Source organism: Sus scrofa, chromosome 4 (assembly GCF_054392235.1).
Source record: "Sus scrofa isolate SSC_HxYL_T2T_F1_AM1 chromosome 4, Sscrofa_HxYL_maternal_Yorkshire_Landrace_v2.0, whole genome shotgun sequence".
NCBI lineage: Eukaryota > Metazoa > Chordata > Mammalia > Artiodactyla > Suidae > Sus > Sus scrofa.
Window position 1 is genome coordinate 52,608,412 of NC_139386.1, and position 22,117 is coordinate 52,630,528.

The 22,117-nt window shown below is 36.4% G+C and overlaps 1 non-coding gene across 1 annotated transcript; it reads right to left on the minus strand.

Moving 5' to 3' along the window:
• Positions 1-8,064: 8,064 nt before the first annotated feature.
• LOC146403805 (U6 spliceosomal RNA) lies at positions 8,065-8,171 on the minus strand. Its single transcript, XR_014845063.1, has one exon. It is a non-coding gene; the product is annotated as a U6 spliceosomal RNA (small nuclear RNA).
• Positions 8,172-22,117: the final 13,946 nt, after the last annotated feature.

Here is a 22,117-nt window from a genome sequence, read left to right on the forward strand (position 1 = left end):
AGAAGAAACAGACAAATTCTTAGAAAAGTACTGTTTTACAAGACTAAAATAGAATAGAAAAGATAAATGGACCAATCACGAGTACTGAAATTGAAACTGTGTTTAAAAAACTTCCAACAAGCTAAATCCAGGACCAGATGGCTTTACAGATGAATTCTATCCAACAATTAGAAAACAGCTAAAACCTATTCTTCTGAAACTATTCCAAAAAATTGCAGAGGAAGAAACACTCCCAAATTCATTCTATGAGGCCGCCATCACCCTGATACCAAAGCCAAAGATACCCTAAAAGGAAAATTACAGGGCAATTTCACTGATGAGCATAGATGCAAAAATCCTCAACAAAATACTAGCAAACTGAATCCAACAATACATGAAAAGGATTGTACACCATGACCAAGTGGGACTTATCAATATACACAAATCAATCAGTGTGATACACCACATTAAGAAACTGAAGAATAATAGCTATGGTCCTCTCAATAGATGCAGAAAAAGCTTTTGACAAAATCTAACATCAATTTCTGATTAAAACCCTTCAGAAAGTGGGCATAGAGGGGAACTACCTCAACATAATAAAGGCTGTATATGACAAACCCACAGTTAACATCATTCTCAATGGTGAAAAGCTAAAAGATTTCCAAGATCAGAACAAAACAAAGGTATATGCTCTTGCCTCTACTAGTCAACATAGTTTTGGAAGTACTAGACACAGCAATCAGAGAAGGAAAAGAAATAAAAGGAATCCATATTAGAAAGGAAGAAGTAAAACTATTAGTGCTTGCAGATGACATGATACTATACCAGAAAATCTTAAATATTCTACCAGAAGACAGTTAGAATTCTTCAATTAATTTGGCAAAGTCACAGGACACAAAATTAATACACATAAATTTATTGCATTTTAACAATGAAAGATCAGAAAGAGAAATTAAGGCAACAAACTCATTTACCAACTCATGAAAAAGAATAAAACATCTAGGAATAAACGTACCTACAGAGACAAAAGACCTGTACTCTGAAAACTAGAAGACACTGATAAAAAAAAAGCAAAGATAACACAAACAGATGGAAAGATACACTATGCTCTTGGAGTGGAATACTCTATATTGTCAAAATGACAACACTACAGATTCAATGTAATTCCTATGCAATTAACAAGGATCTTTTTTCACGGAACTGGAACAAACTACTTTAAAATTTGTTTTTAAATACAAAAGACCCTGCATAGTCAAAGAAATCTTGAGAAAGAATAATGGAGCTGGAGGAAGCAGGCTCCTTGACTACACACTTTAGTACAAAGCTACAATCATCAAGGCAGTATGGTACTGGCACAAAAAGAGAGATATATATCAGTGGAACAGGATTGAAAGCACAGGATTAAACCCATGCAGCTAGGGTCAACTAATCTGTGACAAAGGAGGCAAGAATATACAATGGACAAAAGACAGTCCCTTCATTAAGCATTGCTGGGGAAACTGGACAGCTATATGTAAAATGATGAAATTAGAACACTCTCTAACACCATACACAAAAATGAACTCAAAATGGATTAGAGAACTCAACATAAGACTGGATACTATAAAACTCTTAGAAGAAGACATCAACTGAGCACTCTCCGACATAAACCACAGCAATATCTTCTCACATCCTCCTCTTAGAGTAATGACAAAACAAACAAAAATAGACAAAAGGGACCTAAATAAACTTAAAAAATTTTGCACAGCAAAGGAAACCCTAAATAAAGCAAAAAGACACCCTACAGAATGGGAGAAAATATTTGCAAATAAAGGGACTAACAAGTGATTAATCTCCAAATAAACACCTACTGTAGCTACATAGCAAAAAGTAAAACAGCCCTATCAAAAATTGGGCAGAAGATCTAAAAAGACATTTCTCCAAAGAAGACATACAGATGGCCACATAACAAATGAAAATATGTTCAACATTACTAATTATTAGAGAAATACAAATTGAAACAACTGTGAGCTACTACCTTACACCAGCCAAAACGGCCATCATCAGAAAGTCAATAAACAATAAATGCTAGAGGGGTTGTGGAAAAAAGGGAATGTTGGTAGGAATGTCAATTGGTGCAACCATTATAGAAAACAGTATGGAAACTCCTCAAAAAACTATCAATAGAAGTATCATTTAACTCAGCAATCCCACTCCTGGACATCTATGCAGAGAAAGCCATAACTTGAAAATATACATACAATACAATGCTCATTGCAGCACTATATGCAATAGCTAAGTCATGGAAGCAACCTAAATGTCCATTTATAGAGGACTGGGTAAAGAAAATGTGGTACATACACACAATGGAATATAAAGCATAAAAATGGAATGAAATTATTACATTTGCAGCAGCATGAATGGACATAGCAATTACCATGCCAAGTGATGTTAGACAGTGAGACATAAACAACATATGCTCTTATTTAAATGTGGAATCTGAACAAGGGATAAAATGTACTTCTTTGCAGAACAGATAATTATTCAGACTTTGAAAAACTTACGGTTTCCCAAGGAGACAGGTTGGGGTGAGAGGGATGTTTTGGGCATTCAGGATGGAAATGCTGTAAACTTGTGCTGTGGTGATCATTGTGCAATTATAAAAATAAATTATAAAATACAACAAAAATCATTGACTTAAAAACAAAAATAAATAAATAAATAAATAAATAAATAAATAAATAAATAAATAAAAATAAAGAACTTGTAAGAGGGGAAAAAACAAAGAAAGAATAAACACCTCTACCATTCAAAATGCCAGAAAGGATAAAAATTATCTAATTTTCAAAGTTGATTTAATAAATCTGGCATATGGAGGTTCACAGGCTAGGGGTCAAATCAGAGCTATAGCTGTCAGCCTACTCCCACAATGTGGGATCCAAGACACATCTGTGACCTACACCACAGCTCATGGCAATGCCAGATCCTTAACCCACTGAGTGAGGCCAAGGACCAAACCCACAAACTCATGGTTCCTAGTCGGATTCATTTCTGCTGCACCACGACAGGAACTCCCCAATCTATATTTAATTTTAAAGAATATCTCTTCTAAAGCCTATGTATAAATATCAATAAGATACAACAGAACTTATCATTTCTTGAGTTTTATTTTTGATCATTATGAAATGAAAGTAAAAATCAGTAAGATATTTTGATAAAATAACATCAAGTAGAAATTAAATTGTGCCCTTATATTGGATAAAGAGCACAAAATATATATTTTTAATTTGTTCATATTAAATTTTATGAGAAGTTTGTGAAGTCAAATTTACTGGAATAATCTATAGGCTTAGATTATTTCATTTTAGAAATACTGAACTGAAAAAAATGTTCTGGGTTGTATCTGAAGAAATTAGTAAAATGAGCAAAATCTGAATAATTACAAATTGGAGGAGGGGAAATTAACTCACCAATGGATTAGGGAAGAAATCAATGAGATTGCTACTAACATAAACCTTTATTTGAAGGTTTTGGCTATGAGAAATTTCAAAGGCGCATTCTAACCTGGGACCAGGGTCAGATTTTAAAAATAAGACTTTTGCAGGAGATCTCTTGAATTTTATCTCTGTTTTAAGAAAGTTATCTCAGAAGAGAAATTACTCTTGTGATATAGCTGGCATTGTTTTTGCAACTTGGATTTTATTGAAAGAAGATTAAGAAGAAGCATTTAGGGGCCAATATAATCTGCAAGAGAGGTGAAGCTGAACAGGCATGGAAGACAACACTTGAAATGGCCACAAGTGAAAGGTTCTTACTTCTTCAATATTGTATTAAAACCTGTTGACCAGACCCTAAAGTGCTCCTTTCCCCATGATCCCACCTTTATGTAATCCCCTCCCACTGAGTGTGGGCAGGACCCATGACTTGCTTATAACTATTAGAATATGACATATATTGTGGGATGTTACTCTCATAATTTTGTTGTTTTATATATGAAAGCCCATCTTCCATAGACCCGTTGTAAACATTCTTTTTTGTTGGCATAATAGTGCAAGTGGTTATTTTGGGAAATCCCACATGGCAAAGAATAGCAACAATCCTATAGGAACTGAAGATGAACTTAAGTTGATAGTACGCAAAAGGGTGGTATACTCAATTCTATTACTACACAAAAAAATAATGCTATCAACATGAGTGGGCTTGGAAGCAGATTCTTACCCAGCCATGACTCCTTGTGAGAGCTAAGTGCAGCCAACTCTTGCAGTCTGTGAGACTTAAGCAAAAGACCCAGTTAGGCTATTCCTGAACCTGAACAGATAGAAAATGTGAGATAGTGTGTTTTGCTTTAAGTACTAAGTTTGTGATAATTTGATATCCAGCAATAGATAACTAATATAATGTCAAGCAAAAAACAAACTAGGAAAGTATAAAATAGGTTAAGCCATATATATACCCTATATATAATATATATTATATATATTTTTATATGTATGTGTGTGTATACACACACACACACACACACACATATGTATTGCTTTTTAGGGCCTCACCTGCAACATGCGAAGGTTCCCAGGCTAGGGGTGGAATCAGAGCTGTAGCTACCACCCTACACCACTGCCACAGCAACTTGGGATCCAAGCCACGTCTGTGACCTACACCACAGCTCACAGAAATGCCAGATCCTTAACCTGCTGAGCAAGGCCAGGGATCAAACCTTCAACTTCATGGTTCCTAGTCAGATTCGCTTCCACTGCATCAGGTTTGGAACTCCGATAATACCATATTGATAAAAATGAACTAATTCTCATACATAAAAGATTTTTCTAAGGTCACAATAATGAAAAAGAACAAAAATTAAAATTGTCGTAAATTTGAGTATGTAGAATAAAGAACTTCCTTAAAAGAAATACATTTATCAAAAGCAAATGGCCAATACATGCCAAAAAGTAAGTTGCATATATATGTAGTGTATACAACAAAGAAATGTATATTCAAACGAACAATAGAGAGATGATTAATCAAACTTAAAAATGGCCAAAATTCTTCAGAAAATAATTTGAAAATTAATTAATAAACATTAAGTATATAAACAGGGATTAAAAAATAAACATAGAACCAATAATTATAAAAGTGTATAATTTTATGCCTATCAAATAGGCAAAAATTGAAAGTGTTTCTCTTTTTATTTACAATTAAATTAGCACAGTTGTATGGGAGTGACTATAAGTTGTAAAATTAGCCTTTTTTTATACTATTGCATATCTTAGATTTTTTAATTAATAATCAGGAATTTACTATTTGTATTAGGTATGTATATTCTATATTTTTTATAGAGCTTTGAAAAAATTCCCCACTCTTATAGAATTTAAAGGGGGGTATACCCTTGTGATAAAATATGCATTAATTAGATACTGGGTTTTGGTATATTAATAGATATTAAATAATGATGAAATATCAAATAGAAAAAGGAGAACACAAATCTGATTATACAGTAGGATCCTAATTTTACAAAAGGCTGCATATATAAATAAGTCAAGAAAGTATATGTGAATTTTAATACAAGTTTAAATTGTTTTTTAAGAGTATTTTGTGTGTGTGTGTTTGAGGTATAAATGAGATGTAATATGTTAGTTTTAGATGAACCACATGATTTGACATTTGTATATATTGTGAAGCGACCAATGGAATCAGTCTAGTTAATACCCATCACCATATATAGTTACAGTATTTTCCTGTGATAAGAAATTTTAAGATCTACTCTTTTAGCAGCTTTCAAATATGCAATACAGAATTATTGTCTATAGTCACTATGTTGTGCCATGACTTATTTTATGACTGAAAGTTTTTAACTTTTTGACCCCCTTTACATATTTTAACCAACCCCAATTCCCACATCTGGCAAACATTAATCTGTTGTCTGTATCTGCGAACTTAATTTTATATTGTGTTTTGTTTCATTTACTTAAATTCCACATATATGTGAGAGCATACGGTATTTGTCTTTCTCTGCTTTATTTCACTTAGCATAAAGCCCTTAAGGTTCATGCATGTTGTTGCAAGTGGCAAGGTTTTCTTCTTATTTATGACTGAATAGTACTTCACTGTATTACAACATTTCATTTATCCATTCGGTGAACATTTAGATTATTTTTGCATCTTGCCTATTGTAAACAATGTTGCAATGTACATGAGGGAAACAGATGTCTCTTGAGTTACTGTTTTTGTTTTTTTTTTGTCCAGAAGTCAAATTGCTATATCATTTGATAGCTTAATTTTTCATTGTAAGGAAAAATACTGTTTTCCAAAGTGGCTGCACCTTACCACACACAAGTGTTCCCTTTCCCCTTGTTCTTGCCAAAATTTAACTCTGGTCTTTTTTAAAAATTAAAGTATAGTTGATTTACAATATTCCTTCAATTTCTGAAGTAGAGCAAATTGATCCAGACACCTATACAAACTTACTTAGTTTTCATTCTCCATCAGATTCTTATCCAAGAGACTGGATAGTGTTCCCTGTGCTGTACAGCAGGACCCCATCCCCAATTCATCCGAAATGTAACAGTCTGCATCTACTAACCCCAAACTTCCCATAAGTCCTCCTCTTTTCTTCCTCCCACCTGGCAAACACAAGTCTGTCCTCCATGTTCATTGTATGTTTCTGTTTTGTAGACAGATAATTTGTGCCGTATTTTAGACATCACATACAGGTGATATCATATGGTGTCTGTTTTCTCTTACTGATCTATTTCACTTAGCAGGAGAATATCATCTTCCATCCATGTTATGCAAATGACATTATGTTGTCCTTTTTTACGGCTGAATAGTATTATATTGTGTATATGTACCACACCTTCTTAATCCATTCATCTCTTGACATGTATTTAGGTTGTTTCCAAGTCTTGGCTATTGTGAATAGTGATGCAATGAACATATGGATGCATGTATCTTTTTCCATGGAAATTTTGTTTGAATATATGCCTTGGAGTGGGATTTCTGGATCATACAATAGTTCTATATTTAGTTTTCTGAAGGACCTTGATACTGTTTTCCATAGTGGTTGTACCAATTTACATTCCCACCAACAGTGAAGGAAGGTTCCCTTTTTTCCACATCCTCTCCAGAATTTGTTATTTGTTGGCTTGTTAATGATGGACATTCTGACCATTGTGAAGTGTACCTCATAGTAGTTTTGATTTGCATGTCTCTAATAATTATCGATGTTGAGCATTTTTTCATGTGCCTGCTGGCCATATGCATGTCTTCTTTGGAGAAATGTCTATTTAGATCTTTTGCCCATTTTTTGATTGGGTTGTTTGTTTGTTGTTATTGTTGTTGAGTTGTATGAGTTGTTTGCATATTTTGGAGATTAAACCTTTGTTATTTGTATCATTTCCAAAGAGATTCTCCATTCTGTAGGTTGTCTTTTTGTTTTTTTTAATGGATTCCTTTGCTGTGCAGAAACTTTTGAGTTTAATTAGGCCCCACTGGTTTATTGTCGTCTTTACTGTGATTATTCTAGAAGGTGGATCAAACAAGATGTTGCTGCAATTTAGGTCAAAGAGATTCTGCCTATGTTTTACTCTAGGAGTGTTGTAGTATCTGTACTTACATTTAGATCTTTAATCCATTTTGAGTTTATTTTTGTGTATAGTGTTAAAAATGTTCTAATTTCATTATTTTACATGTAGCTGTCCAGGTTTCCTAGCACCATTTATTGAGGAGACAATCCTTCCTCCACTGTATATTATTACCTCCTTTGTCATATATTAGTTGACCATAAGTGTTTGGGTTTATTTCTAGGATTTCTATCCTATTTCATTGATCTATTTTACTGTTTTTATGCCAGTACCATACTGTTTTAATGATGATAACTTTGTAGTAGTGTCTGAAGTCAGTGAGCCTGATTCCTTCCCTTTTGTTTCTTTCTTTTCCATATCACTTTGGCTATTTGAGGTCTTTTGTGTTTCCATAAAGATTTTAAAATATTTTCTTCTAGTTCTGTAAATAATGTCATTATAATTTAATAGGTATTGCATTGAATCTGTAGATTGCCTTAAGTAGTATTGCCATTTTGACTATATTGATACTTCTAATCCAAGAGCATAGTAAAAATATGAATGCTTCATGAATTTGTATATTATCCTTGTGCAGGGGCCATGCTGGTCTTCTCTGCATCATTCCAATTCTAGTATATGTGTTGCTGAAGCAAGCACTCTCTTGTCTTTTTGATGCTAGCCATTATAATAGGCATGAAATTTTGATTTGCATTTCCCTGGTGATTATTGCTGTTGATCACCTTTTCATGTACCTGTTGGCCATCTATATATTCTTCTTCATCAGAAGCATATTTATGAGTTACCTTTGTGGTCAGGAATATGAGAATATGGTTAGTGCTGTTGATCATCTTTTCAGATATCTGTTGGCCATCTATATATTCTTCTTCATCACAAACATATTTATTTTGGAGTTCCCATTGTGGCTCATCAGTATGACAGTATTCTTTAGAAATTTTATTTTAAAAGTTAAAGTCTGGGAGTTCCTCTCATGGCTCAACAGTAATGAACCCAACTTGTATCCATGAGGAATCAGGTTTGATCCTTGGCCTCACTCAGTGGGTTAAGGATATGGTGTGCCATAAGCTGTGGTAGTAGTTCACAGATATGGCTTGGACTCTGCATTGCTGTAGCTGTGGTGTAGGCAGGCAGCTGTAGCTTCAGTGACCTCTAGCCTGGAGCTTCCATATGCCATGTGTGTGGCCCTAAAAAAGACAAAAAAAAAAAAAAAAAGAAAAGAAAAAAGAAACATTTCTATTTGGACACCCTGTCCATTTTTAATTTGATTGTTTGCATATTGGTAACGAGCTGTATGAGTTTTTATATATTCTGTATACTAACCTCTTATCAGGTATATAATTTGCAAATGATTTCTCCCATTCGGTAGGCTGTCTTTTCATTTTGTCAGTGGTTTTCCTTGCAATGATAAGCTTCTCTGTTTGATGTAATCTACTTTTTAATTTTTGCTTTTGTTGCTTTTGTTGCTTTTGCTGCTTTAGGTTGTGATGTCAGATTCAAAATGCCAAGACCAAATTCAAAGAGCTAACCTACTCTTTTCTTCTACAGGTTTTATGGTTTCAGGTCTTACATTAAGTCTTTAATCCGTTTTGAGTTAATTATTGTATATGATATAAGACAGTGGTCCACAGTCCTTCCAAGTAGGGCTGCCCTGGGGAAGAGCCTCTTGGGTTCGCAGAGGCCCAGCAGGCCTCTCCAGCCCTCAGGGGGGGGCAGCGCACTCCTGTGGAACAGCTGCCCAGGACTGCCAGCCTCCTGCAGGAGCCCCCCCAGCCCAGAAAAGCTAGAACAATCTTGGCTGGGCCATGAAAAGATCTGCCTACATTCTTGGACAGTCCTTCCAAGTCAGGCTGCCCTGGAGAAGAGCCTCTTGGGTTCACAGTGGCCCAGCTAGCTTCTCCAGCCCTTGGGGGGTGCTGCACTCCCACAGAACAGCTTCCCAGCACCGACAGCCCCCTGCAAGAGCGCCTGCAGCCCAGAAAAGCTAGAACAAGCTTGGCCAGACTGTGAAAAGATCTGTCTACATTCTCAGACAGTCCTTCTGAGTGGGGCTGCCCTGGGGAAGAGCCTCTTGGGTTCTCAGTGACCCAGATAGCTGCTACAGCACTTGTGGGATGCTGCACTCCTGTGGAACAGCTGCCCAGCACCACGAGCCCCCTGCAAGAGCCCCACAGCCCAAAAACACCAGAGCAAGCTCTGCCTGACCAAGTGATATATGCTCCCATCGTGATGTGGACCTCCCAGTCCTGTCTGCACTCAGAAATCCTCTGTTGCTTCAGAGAGACCCTGTTAGCCCCGCCAACACTCGAGAAAAGCCACACTGCCTCAAAAAAGACTGACCAACAACACCAGCCCTCGGGAAACATTCCACAGCAGTGACAAGGCAAACACTGCTCAACCACAGAGAGTACAACTCCACCAGGAAAAAGAAAACAACAAGGAAGATGAAGGAGCTGAGAAACCAACCCCAGTCAAACCAACAGGAGAACTCACCTAAAACAGTCAACAATGAAACAGACCTCGGCAGTCTGACAGACGTGGAGTTCAAAAGGGAAATAGTGAAAATACTGAAGGAATTAAAAGAAGATATGAACAGTAATGCAGATGCCCTCAGAAAGGAACTAGAAAATATAAGGAGGAGCCAAGAAAAACTATAAAATTCATTTGCAGAGTTACGAACTGAACTAAGGGCAGGAAAAACCAGAATGAATAATGCAGAAGCACGAATTAGTGATGTGGAACATAGAATAATGGAAATCACCCAATCAGGTCAGCAGACAGAAAACCAAATCAAAAAGTATGAAAGCAATATGAGACCTATGGGATAATATAAAGCGGGCCAATCTATGCATAATAGGAATTCCAGAAGGAGTTGAAAAATATAAGGGAATGGAAAATATATTTGAAGAAATCATTGCTGGAAACTTCCCAAATCTAAAGGATACTGAGTCCAAGATACAGGAAGCACAGAGGGCCCCAAACAAACTGAACCCAAATAGACCCACACCAAGACACATTATAATAAAAATGGCAAACGTTAGTGATAAAGAGAGGATCCTAAAGGCAGCAAGAGAAAAACAGAATGTTAACTACAAGGGAACCCCCATAAGATTATCAGCTGATTTCTCTACAGAAACAGGCCAGGAGGGAATGGCAAGAGATATTTAAAGTGCTCAAAGGAAAAAATACACAACCTAGAATACTCTATCCAGCAAGAATATCGTTTAAAATAGAAGGGGAAATAAACAATTTTCCCAACAAACAAAAACTAAAAGAATATAGCAATACAAAACCCAGGCTAAAAGAAATACTCAAAGGGCTTCTCTAAACCAAAAAGAAAGGAAGGAAAGAAAGGGAGGAAAAAGAAAAAAAAAGAAGAAGAAGAGGAAGAACTAGGATTGAGGAAACCACAATCAGAGAGCAGTCACTCAAATAAGCCAGCATACAAATTTAATCATGAACATGTTTCAAATAAAATAAAATTAAAAAGAAAAAATAAAAAGTCATCAAAATCATAAAATGTGGGCAAGGGATCTGAGGAAATAAATAGAGCCTTTTTCTTTGTTTGTTTGTATGTTTCTCTTCTTAATTTTAACATAGTAATGAAGTGTTTGAAACTACAAGACTGTCAGGCTAAAACACACAATTATAGGAAGGGGTTAGCATACTTAAAAAACAGGGCAACCACAAGCCAAAACCAAACATTGCATTCACAAAAAATGAAAAAAAAAAAACCCTCTAGCAGATAAGAGCCAGAGACCATCCAACCAAAAAAAGAAAGGAAGAATGGAGAACTATAGAATCAATGGAACACAAGGTTCAAAATGGCAATAAATAATCATCTATCAATTATCGTCTTAAATATCAATGGACTGAATGCTCCAATCAAAAGACACAGAGTGGCTGAGTGGATAAAAAGGCAAAAAAATTCAATATTCTGCCTACAAGAAACTCACATTAGGACAAAGGATTGAAAAGATTGAAAGTGAAGGGGTGTGAAAAAATATTTCAAGCCAATAGACATCACAGGAAAGCAGGAGTTGCAACACTCCTATCAGACAAAATAGACTTTAAAACAAAAGACATAAAGAAAGACAAAGAAGGACACTATTTAATGCTTAAGGGATCTATCCAAGGAGAGGATGTTAGTATCATCAACATATATGCCCCAAATACAGAAGCACCCAGATACATAAAACAAATATTAAAAGACATAAAGGGAGAAACCGATGGGAATGCAATCATAGTAGGAGACCTTAATACCCCCCTCACATCAGTGGACAGATCCTCTAGACAGAAAACCAATAAAGCAACAGAGATCTTGAAGGAAACAATAGAAAAGTTAGACATAATTGATATCTTCAGGACACTACATCCAAAAAAATCAGAATACACAGTTTTCTCAAATTCACATCAAATATTCTTAAGAATCGACCACATATTGGGACACAAAGCTAACCTCAACAAATTTAGGAGCATAGAAATTATCTCAAGTGTCTTCTCTGACCACAATGCCATGAAATTAGCAATCAACCATGGGAAAATAAATGAGAGAAAACCTACTACATGGAGACTAAACAACATGCGGCTAAAAAACCAATGGGTCAATGAGGAAATCAAGAAGGAAATTAAAAAATACCTTGAAACAAATGATAATGAAGACACAACCCCTCAAAATCTATGGGATGCTGCAAAAGCAGTTCTCAGAGGGAAATTTATAGCAATCCAGGCCTTTCTCAAAAAAGAAGAAAGATCCCAAATTGACAACTTACCCCTCCACCTAAATGAATTAGAAAAAAAACAAAAAATCCTAAAGTCAGCAGAAGAAAGGAAATTATAAAGATCAAAGAAGAAATCAATAAAATAGAGACTCAAAAAGCAATAGAGAAAATTAATAAAACCAAGAGCTGGTTCTTTGAAAAGATAAACAAAATTGACAACCCCCTGGCCAGACTCACTAAAAAGAGGAGAGAAAGAACCCAAATAACCAAAATTATATTATTATAAATGAAAAGGAGAAATCACAACGGATAATGCAGAAATACAAAAAAAAACCATAAGAGAATACTATAAACAACTATATGCCAACAAATTTGACAATCTGGAAGAAATGGACAATTTTCTAGAATCTTACAGCCTGCCAAAACTGAATCAAGAAGAAACAGATCAACTGAATAGACCAATCACTAGAAATGAAATTGAATATGTCATAAAAACACTCCCTACAAACAAAAATCCAGGACCAGATGGCTTCACAGGCGAATTCTACCAAGCATATAAAGAGGAATTAGACCCATCCTCCTTAAACTTTTCCAAAAGTTTGAAGAAGAAGGAACACTCCCAAAGACATTGTATGATGACACCATCACCCTAATTCCAAAACCAGATGAAGATACCACCAAAAAAGAAAACTATATGCCAATATCTTTGATGAATATAGATGCAAAAATTCTCAACAAAATCTTAGCCAACCTAATCCAACAACATATCAAAAAAATCATACACCATGACTAGGTAGGGTTCATCCCAGGTTCACAAGGATGATTCAACATACGCAAATCAATCAACGTCATACACCACATTAACAAAAGAAAAGTCAAAAATCATATGATCATCTCAATAGACGCAGAAAAAGCATTTCACAAAGTCGAACATCCATTCATGATCAAGACCCTCGCCAAAGTGGGTAGAGAGAGAACATTCCTGAACATAATCAAAGCCATTTATGACAAACCCACAGCAAATATAATACTCAATGGGGAAAAACTGAAAGCCTTCTCACTCAAATCTCGAACAAGACAGGGATGCCCACTCTCACCACTGCTCTTCAACATAGTTTTGGAAGTCCTAGCCACAGCAATTAGACAAACAAAAGAAGTAAAAGGCATCCAAATAGGAAGAGAAGAGATCAAACTGTCACTGTACGCAGACGACATGATACTATACATAGAAAACCCTAAGGACTCAACCCCAAAACTACTTGAACTGATTAATAAATTCAGCAAAGTAGCAGGATATAAGATTAACATTCAGAAGTCAGTTGCATTTCTGTATATCAGCAATGAAACATTAGAAAAAGGAATACAAAAATACGATAGCTTTTAAAATTGCACCTCACAAAATCAAATACCTCGGAATACACCTCACCAAGGAGGTAAAGGACCTATATGCCGAGAACTATAAAATTTTAATCAAAGAAATCAAAGAAGATGTAAAGAAATGGAAAGATATCCCATGTTCCTGGATTGGGAAAATCAATATTGTAAAAATGGCCATACTACCCAAAGCAATCTACAGATTCAATGCAATCCCTATCAAATTACCCATGACATTTTTCACAGAACTAGAACAAACAATCCAAACATTTATATGGAACCACAAAAGACCCAGAATCGCCAAAGCAATCCTGAGGAACAAAAACCAAGCAGGAGGCATAACTCTCCCAGACTTCAAGAAATACTACAAAGCCACAGTCATCAAGACAGTGTGGTACTGGTACCAAAACAGACAGACAGACCAATGGAACAGAATAGAGAACCCAGAAATAAACACCTATGGTCAATTAATCTTTGACAAGGGAGGCAAGAACATCAAATGGGAAAAAGAAAGTCTATTCAGCAAGCATTGCTGGGAAACCTGGACAGATGCATGCAAAGCAATGAAATCAGAACACACCCTCACACCGTGCACAAAAATAAACTCAAAATGGCTGAAAGACTTAAATAGAAGACAGGACACCATCAAACCCCTAGAAGAAAACATAGGCAAAACACTCTCTGACATCAACATCATGAATATTTTCTCAGGTCAGTCTCCCAAAGCAATAGAAATTAGAGTAAAAATAAACCCATGGGACCTCATCAAACTGAAAAGCTTTTGCACAGCAAAGGAAACCCAAAAGAAAACAAAAAGACAACTTTCAGAATGGGAGAAAATAGTTTCAAATGATGCAACCCACAAGGGCTTAATCTCTAGAATATATAAACAACTTATACAACCCAACAGCAAAAAAGCCAACAACACAATGGAAAAATGGGCAAAAGACCTGAATAGACTGTTCTCCAAGGAAGAGATACAGATGGCCAACAAACACATGAAAAAATGCTAAACATCGCTTATTATAAGAGAAATGCAAATCAAAACTACCATGAGATACCACCTCACACCAGTCAGAATGACCTCATTAACAAATCCACAAATAACAAGTGCTGGAGGGGCTGTGGAGAAAAGGGAACCCTCCTGCACTGTTGGTGGGAATGTCAACTGGTACAGCCACTATGGAGAACAGTTTGGAGATAGCTTAGAAATCTATACATAGAACTTCCATATGACCCCACAATCCCACTCTTGGGCATCTATCTGGACAAAACTACTTAAAAGAGACACGTGCACCTGCATGTTCATTTCAGCCATATTCACAATTGTCAGGACATGGAAACAACCCAAATATCCATCAACAGATGATTGGATTCAGAAGATGTGTTATATATACACAATGAAATACTACTCAGCCATAAAAAAGAATGACATAATGCCATTTGCAGCAACATGGATGTAACTAGAGAATCTCATACTGAGTGAAATGAGCCAGAAAGACAAAGACAAATACCTTATGATATCACTTATAACTGGAATCTAATATCTAGCACAAATGAACATCTCCACAAAAAAGAAAATCATGGATTTGGAGAATAGACTTGTGGCTGCCTGATGGGAGAGGAAGGGAGTGGGAGGGATCGGGAGCTTGGGCTTATTAGACACAACTTAGAATAGATTTACAAGCAGATCCTGCTGAGTAGCATTGAGAACTATGTCTAGATGCTCATATTGCAACAGAACAAAGGGTGGAGGAAAAAAATGTATACATGTAAGGATAACTTGATGCCCTTGCTGTACAGTGGGAAAAAATAAAAATAAGTAAATAAATAAATAAAAATTGCATCCTAAAAAAAAAAAAAAAGATAGTCATCCAAACTTATTCTTTGGCATGTGGATATTCAGTTTTCCCAAAACCACTGAAATGAGTGTCCTTTTCCTGTGATATATTCTTGTCTCCTTTGTTATAAATTAACTGACAATATATGTGTGGGTTTATTCCTGGGCTCTCTATATTGTTCCATTCATCTATGTGTCTTCTTTTTAGGCTATATCATACTATTTCGATTAGTATTTCTTTGTAGTTTGAAATTGGGAAGCATGAAGTCTCAAGCTTTGTTCTTCCTTCAAAATTGCTTCAACATTCAGGGTCTTTTTTGGCTCCATACAAATTTTAGGATTGCTTATTCTATTTCTGTGCAGTCTTACTGGAATTTTGATAGGGAATGCATTGAACCTGTATATTGCTTTTGGTAATATGGATATTTTCACAGTATTAATTTTCCAATCTAAGCACTTGGAATATCTTTCTACTATGTGTCTCTCCTTCAGTTTACTTCATCAATGTCCTGTAGCTTTTAGTAAATAGATCTTTTCATCTTCCTGTCAAGACTTTTCAATGTCCCAAAGGGGAGAATCTCAGTCATCACCTAGGTAAGTCTAATTGATTGGAAGCCACACCTTCAGTAAGCAGGTTTTTAAGTATACAGATATATATAGTCTTGTGGGACTGCAAACATTAAGCTCTGCTGGCCTCAAGAGCTTGGTGACCTAGAGGTGTCTTCTGCAAGCAGATACAGAAATCAGGGTAGTGAAGGATGCTAACAGGTCCTTTCCAGTGGACATCAGTGAGCTGAAGCAAGACAAAGAGAAATAGCAAAGATGACATCCACTGTTCCTCATCCCTGAGAGCAAATTTGTAAGCCTCTAGATATAATATCATACCAGTGCCTACCCTCAAGTTGAAGCTCAAGGGCAAGCAAACAGTCCTCTTCCACAGAAAGACAGGACTTATATCTGTCGCATTGGGAGTACCTATGTGATGGTAACTGGTTAAAAACTCTCTCTAATAGTTCCTGTCTCATGGAATCCAGGAACACATGCCCTACTGGCCAGCAGAGGGAGGCCCTTAAGGGGTGTCCCTTAGTCAGCTAAACACAGGGCATCAGATATAAAAACTAGGTCTCCAGATGTGTGTAAAATCTCCTTTTCAAGAGATTGTCACTCTGAAATACAGTTGAAGGAGATTGCAAAGATAGTGTCTACCTTCCAAGGTCTCTATGAAGGGGTTGTAAGTCAGCCCATAACTCTCTATTTAGTTAGAAGTCTGCCCCTCAGGCCACCACTGTGAAGTTAAGCTCATAGGGGTTTTTTGCAGAAAGACTGGACCCCTGGGTCTGTGGTCTCTTGCTGTGCCCTTAGGGTTTTATCTGGTAAATAACCCTTTCTCCATTGTTTATAGACCTGTGGTATCCATAACTGTAAAACCCTCTGGGTATCAGATCCAGGTGAATCAAATATGTTCCCTGATGACAACCACAAAAATCAGAGTGCCAGAGGAGGGTATAAGCTACTTTGTGGTAGATACTGGAGAGCTGGTGAAGGGAGTTAAAGGGAGAGTACAAAGATGGCAACTGCAAGCCTCCATTCCCAGAGATTATAATAGCAGGCCCTAGATGTGTATTAAATTAAGTATCTGCACCTCAGGCCAATACTCTAAGATTAAAATAAATTTCTTTCACAGAAAGTCTAGGTGCTTTTCAATAGGCTGCCTCTGTGGTGACCTCTGAGGCATGAGTCTGAGTGTGTGGGTCCTTTAGGGTCCAGTACTCATTTCTCTCTATAGCCATGTGGATCTTGTGGACATAAGTCCCATTGGCTTTAAAAAGCTAGATACTTTGAGTTGAGGGTTCATCTCTCAGGTGGAGGTCTGAATAGTTGATGAATAATTGGAGTGTCTGATGTGGGTATCAAGCTCTTTACTCCTCAGGGAGAAGCTCTGGATTTTGGGTTCACTCCCAATTGTGTGACACTATGCAGGAGGTGGGATTTATAATGAGATTGTTTCTCAGCTCATCCTACCCGTGTGATGTGTTTGTTTTGTTGTTTATTTGTTTGTTTGTTTTTCCTTGTTTGCCTGATGTGTAGGAGTCACTAGATAGTTTTTTGCTTTTATTCAGTGGAAATTATTCCATATATAACTACAGATTCAATGAGTCTTTGGGTGTAGGTGAGTTCAAGACCTTCCGACATTGCTACCTTGAACTGAAATCTGTGTAGTTTAATTTTCTAAGTTTGTGAAAAATGTTGCAAATGATTTTGCAGCCGTCAAGTCATGACTGCCACCCCTGACTTGACAGTGAGCTCTGAGGGAACTCAGGATAGAGACAAATGGGCTGCCTGCTGTCAAACCCTCAGCACTGCGGTCACCCCTAATTGTGCCCCCTAAGGGGATTCAGGATGGAGAAGAGGCGGCAATACAATCCTCAGTATTGTCAGCCACATAAAACATAATTCTCAACTTTTAGGATGTCCAACTTTTTTTGGTTGACACAATTCTAAACATATATAAATATGTTAATTTGTTAAAGATTTTAAAGGTACAGTTTTTTAATCTAAATGTTTGGTTAAAATATAACAAATAAATAAATTTATAAATATCTTTCCCTATCCTGTGTCTTACCTTTACACTTTTTTTTTTGGTCTTTGATAAAGAGAACTTCTTATTTTAATGTTCGTAAAATTTATTAATGCTTTTGTTATGGTCGTTGCTGTTTATGTCCTATTAAATAATCTTTGCCTGTTCCTTGTTTTTAGTCTATTCAGGCTATTATAACAAAATACCACCAACAAATATTTATTTCTCAGTCTGAGATTGGAGTGCTAGGGTAGTTGCGCATGTGATCTCTTTTGGGTTTCAGACTTCTCTTTGTATCCTCACATGGTGGAAGGGGCAAATTAGCTTTCCTGGTCTCTTTTATAAGGACATTAATTTCATTCATAAAGGCTACACCCTCATGGCCTGATCAGCTCCCATATACTGATGCCACATTCTAATACTATAACCTAATATTAGGGCACTAGCTCTTTAACATATGAATTTTGCGGGTACACAGATTTGCAGACAATAACTCTTAGTGAAGTTATTCTTCCGTGTTTTGATATAAAAACGTTCCTTGTTTAACTTTCACATTTAAATTGGCAACCCATATAAAATTCATTTTTAAGGGTTCTCTTGGGTAGTGACCAAGGTTCATCATAATGTGTAGAAAAGAAAAAAGAATTTTTTCTCTTTTTATGGCTGCCCCCATGGCATATGTAAGTTCACAGCTAGGGGTCAAATTGGACCTGCATTTTCAGGCCTGTGCTACAGCCACAGAAACACAAGAGCTGAGCCACATCTACAATCTTTGTGGCAGCTTGTGGCAATGCTGAATCCTTAACCCACTAAGTGAGGCAAAGGACTGGAACCCTAAACCTCAAAGAAACTACGTCGGTCCTTAACTAGCTGAGTCACAATGGGAACTCCAAGAAAATAAATTTTATATATAGGCATAACTCATTGTATTGCACTTCGCTTTATCATGCTTTACAGACATTGCATATTTTACAAACTGAAGGTTTGTAGCCAATGTTTGTCAAACAAGTCAGTCAGCACCATTTTTCCAACAGCATTGTCTCACTTAGTGTCTGTATATTACTTTTTGGGAATTCTCACAATATTTCAGACCTTCAACCAACAAAAAAGTATGATTCACATAGAATTTGGATGTTGGTTATAATGTTTTTACCAAGAAAATATTTCTAAATTAAGGTTTGTACATTGCTTTATAGATATAATATTACTGCATACTTAATAGACTACAGCATAATGTAAACATAAACTTTATATGCAATAGGAAACAAAAAATATTGTGTAATTCACTTTATTGCTGTATTTGCTTATTACAGAAGTCTAGAACCAAACCTGTAATATATCCTAGTTATGCCTGAGTTAACTTTGAAATTAAAACCTGGCTAAAAGCACTCAACATCTTAATAGTTTACGATTAAATTCTGTGAATTTTCTATAAATATAACCATTTCAACTGTGAATAAATACTAGCAAACTGCATTCAACAATACATTAAAAGGATTGTGCATCATTAAAAGTGGGATTTATCCCAGGGATGCAAGGGTTCCTCAGTAGCCACAAATCAATCAATGTGATACACCACATTAAGAAACTGAAGAATAAAAACCATATGATCCTCTCGATACATGCAGAAAAAGCCTTTGACAAAATCCAACACCCATTTCTGATCAAAACCCTTCAGAGGGTGGGCATAGAGGGAACCTACCTCAAGGAAATAAAGGTCACATATGACAAACTCACAGCTAACGTCATTCTCAATGGTGAAAAACTGAAAGAATTCCCACTGAGATCAGGAACAAGACAAGGCTGTCTTGTTCTCACAGACATAGTTTTGGAAGTCCTAGCCACAGCACTCAGAGAAGTAAAAGAAATAAAAGGAATCCAAATTGGAAAGGAAATGTAAAACTATCACCATTTGCAGATGACATGATAATACACCTGGAGAATCCTAAAAACTCTGCCAGAAAACTGTTAGAGCTCATCCATGAATTTGGCAAAGTCGCAGGATACAAAATTAATACACAGAAATCGATGGCATTTCTATATGCTAACAACAAAAGATCAGTAAGAGAAATTAGGGAAGCAATCCCATTTATCATCACATCCAAAAGAATAAAATACCTAGGAGTAAACCTACCTAAAGAGACAAAAGACCTGTACTCTGAAAACTATAAGACACTGACGACAGAAATCAAAGATGACATAAATAGATGGAAAGACATAGCATGCTCTTGGATTGCAAGAGTTAATATTATCAAAATGACCATACTACCCAAGGCAATCTACAGAGTCAATGCAATCCCTATCAAATTACCAAGGACATTTTTCACACAACTCAAACAAAATATCCTAAAGTCTGTTTGGAAGCACAAAAGACCCAGCATAGTCAAAGACATCCTGAAAAAGAAAAATGGAGCTGGAGGATTCAGGCTCCCAGACTTCAGACTATGCTGCAAAGCAACAATCATCAAAACCACATGGTACTGGCACAAAGACAGACATACAGATCAGTGGAACAGGAGAGAAAGCCCAGAATTAAACCCATGCACTTACAGCCAACTCATCTATGACAAAGGAAGCAAGACTATACAATGGAGAAAAGACAGCCTGCTCAATAAATGGTGCTGGGAAAACTGGACAGCCACATGGAAAAGAACAAAATTAGAACACTCCCTAACACCATACACAAAAAGAAACTCCAAATGGATTAAAGACCTAGATATAAGACCAGACACCATAAAACTCTTAGAGGAAAACATAGGCCAAACACTCTCTGACATAAATGACAGCAACATCTTCTCAGATCCACCTCTTAGAGTAATGACAGTAAAAACAAAAATAAACAAATGGGACTCAATTAAACTTCAAAGTTTCTGCACAGCAAAGGAAAGCCTAAACAAAATGAAAAGACAACCCACAGAATGGGAGAAAATCTTTGCAAGTGAATCGACTGACAAGGGATTAATCTCCAAAATTTATAGACACCTCCTATGGCTCAATACCAAAAAAAAAAAAAAAAACCCAAAAACAAACAAACAACCCCATCAAAAAATGGGCAGAAGATCTAAACAGACAGTTCTCCAAAGAAGATATACAAATGGCCAAAAAACACATGAAAAGATGTTCAACATCACTCATCATTGGAGAAATGCAAGTCAATATCACTCTGAGGTACCACCTCACACCAGCCAGAATGGCCATCATCCAAAAGTCTACAAACAATAAGGGCTGGAGAGGGTGTGGAGAAAAAGGAACCCTAGTACACTGTTGGTGGGATTGTACATTGGTGCAACCATTGTGGAAAGCAGTATGGAGATTCCTCAGAAAACTAAACATAGAACTCCCGTTTGATCTAGCAATCCCACTCCTGGGCATCTATCCGTAGAAAACCATAACTTGCAAAGACACATGTATTCCGATGTTCATTGCAGCACTATTTGCAATAATAGCCAAGGCATGGAAACAACCTAAATGTCCATCGACAGAGTTGTGGATTGAGAAAAGTGGTACATATACACAATGGAATATTACTCAGCCATTAAAAGGAACGAAATACCAGCATTTTTAGCCACATGGATGGACCTAGAAACTGTCATGTTTAGTAAAGTCAGCCATACAATGAGACACCAACATCAAATGCTTTCACTGACATGTGCAATCTCAAAAAAGGACACAATGAAATTCTTTGTGGGACAGATACTGACTCACAGACTTTGAAAAACTTATGATTTCCAAAGGAGACAATTTGTGGGGGGAATGCACTTGCGTTGTGAGATTAAAATCATATTAAAACTGGATTGTGATGATCATTGTACAACTATAAATGTAATAAAGTCATTGAGTAATAAAAATTTTTTTTCAAAAAAGTATTTTTAGGAGCTAAAAGAATATATATATATATTGTCTTTTGTTATAGACTTTGTTTTAAAGTCTTTTTGTCTTGTATGGGTCTCACTGCCCCCACTTTCTTGTCATTTCCATTTGCTTGATACATTCTTTTCCATCTCCTCACTTTCAGTCTCTGTCTGTCTTTACCTGTGAAGTGAGTCTCTTAGGATAAGTGCCTGTATATATATGT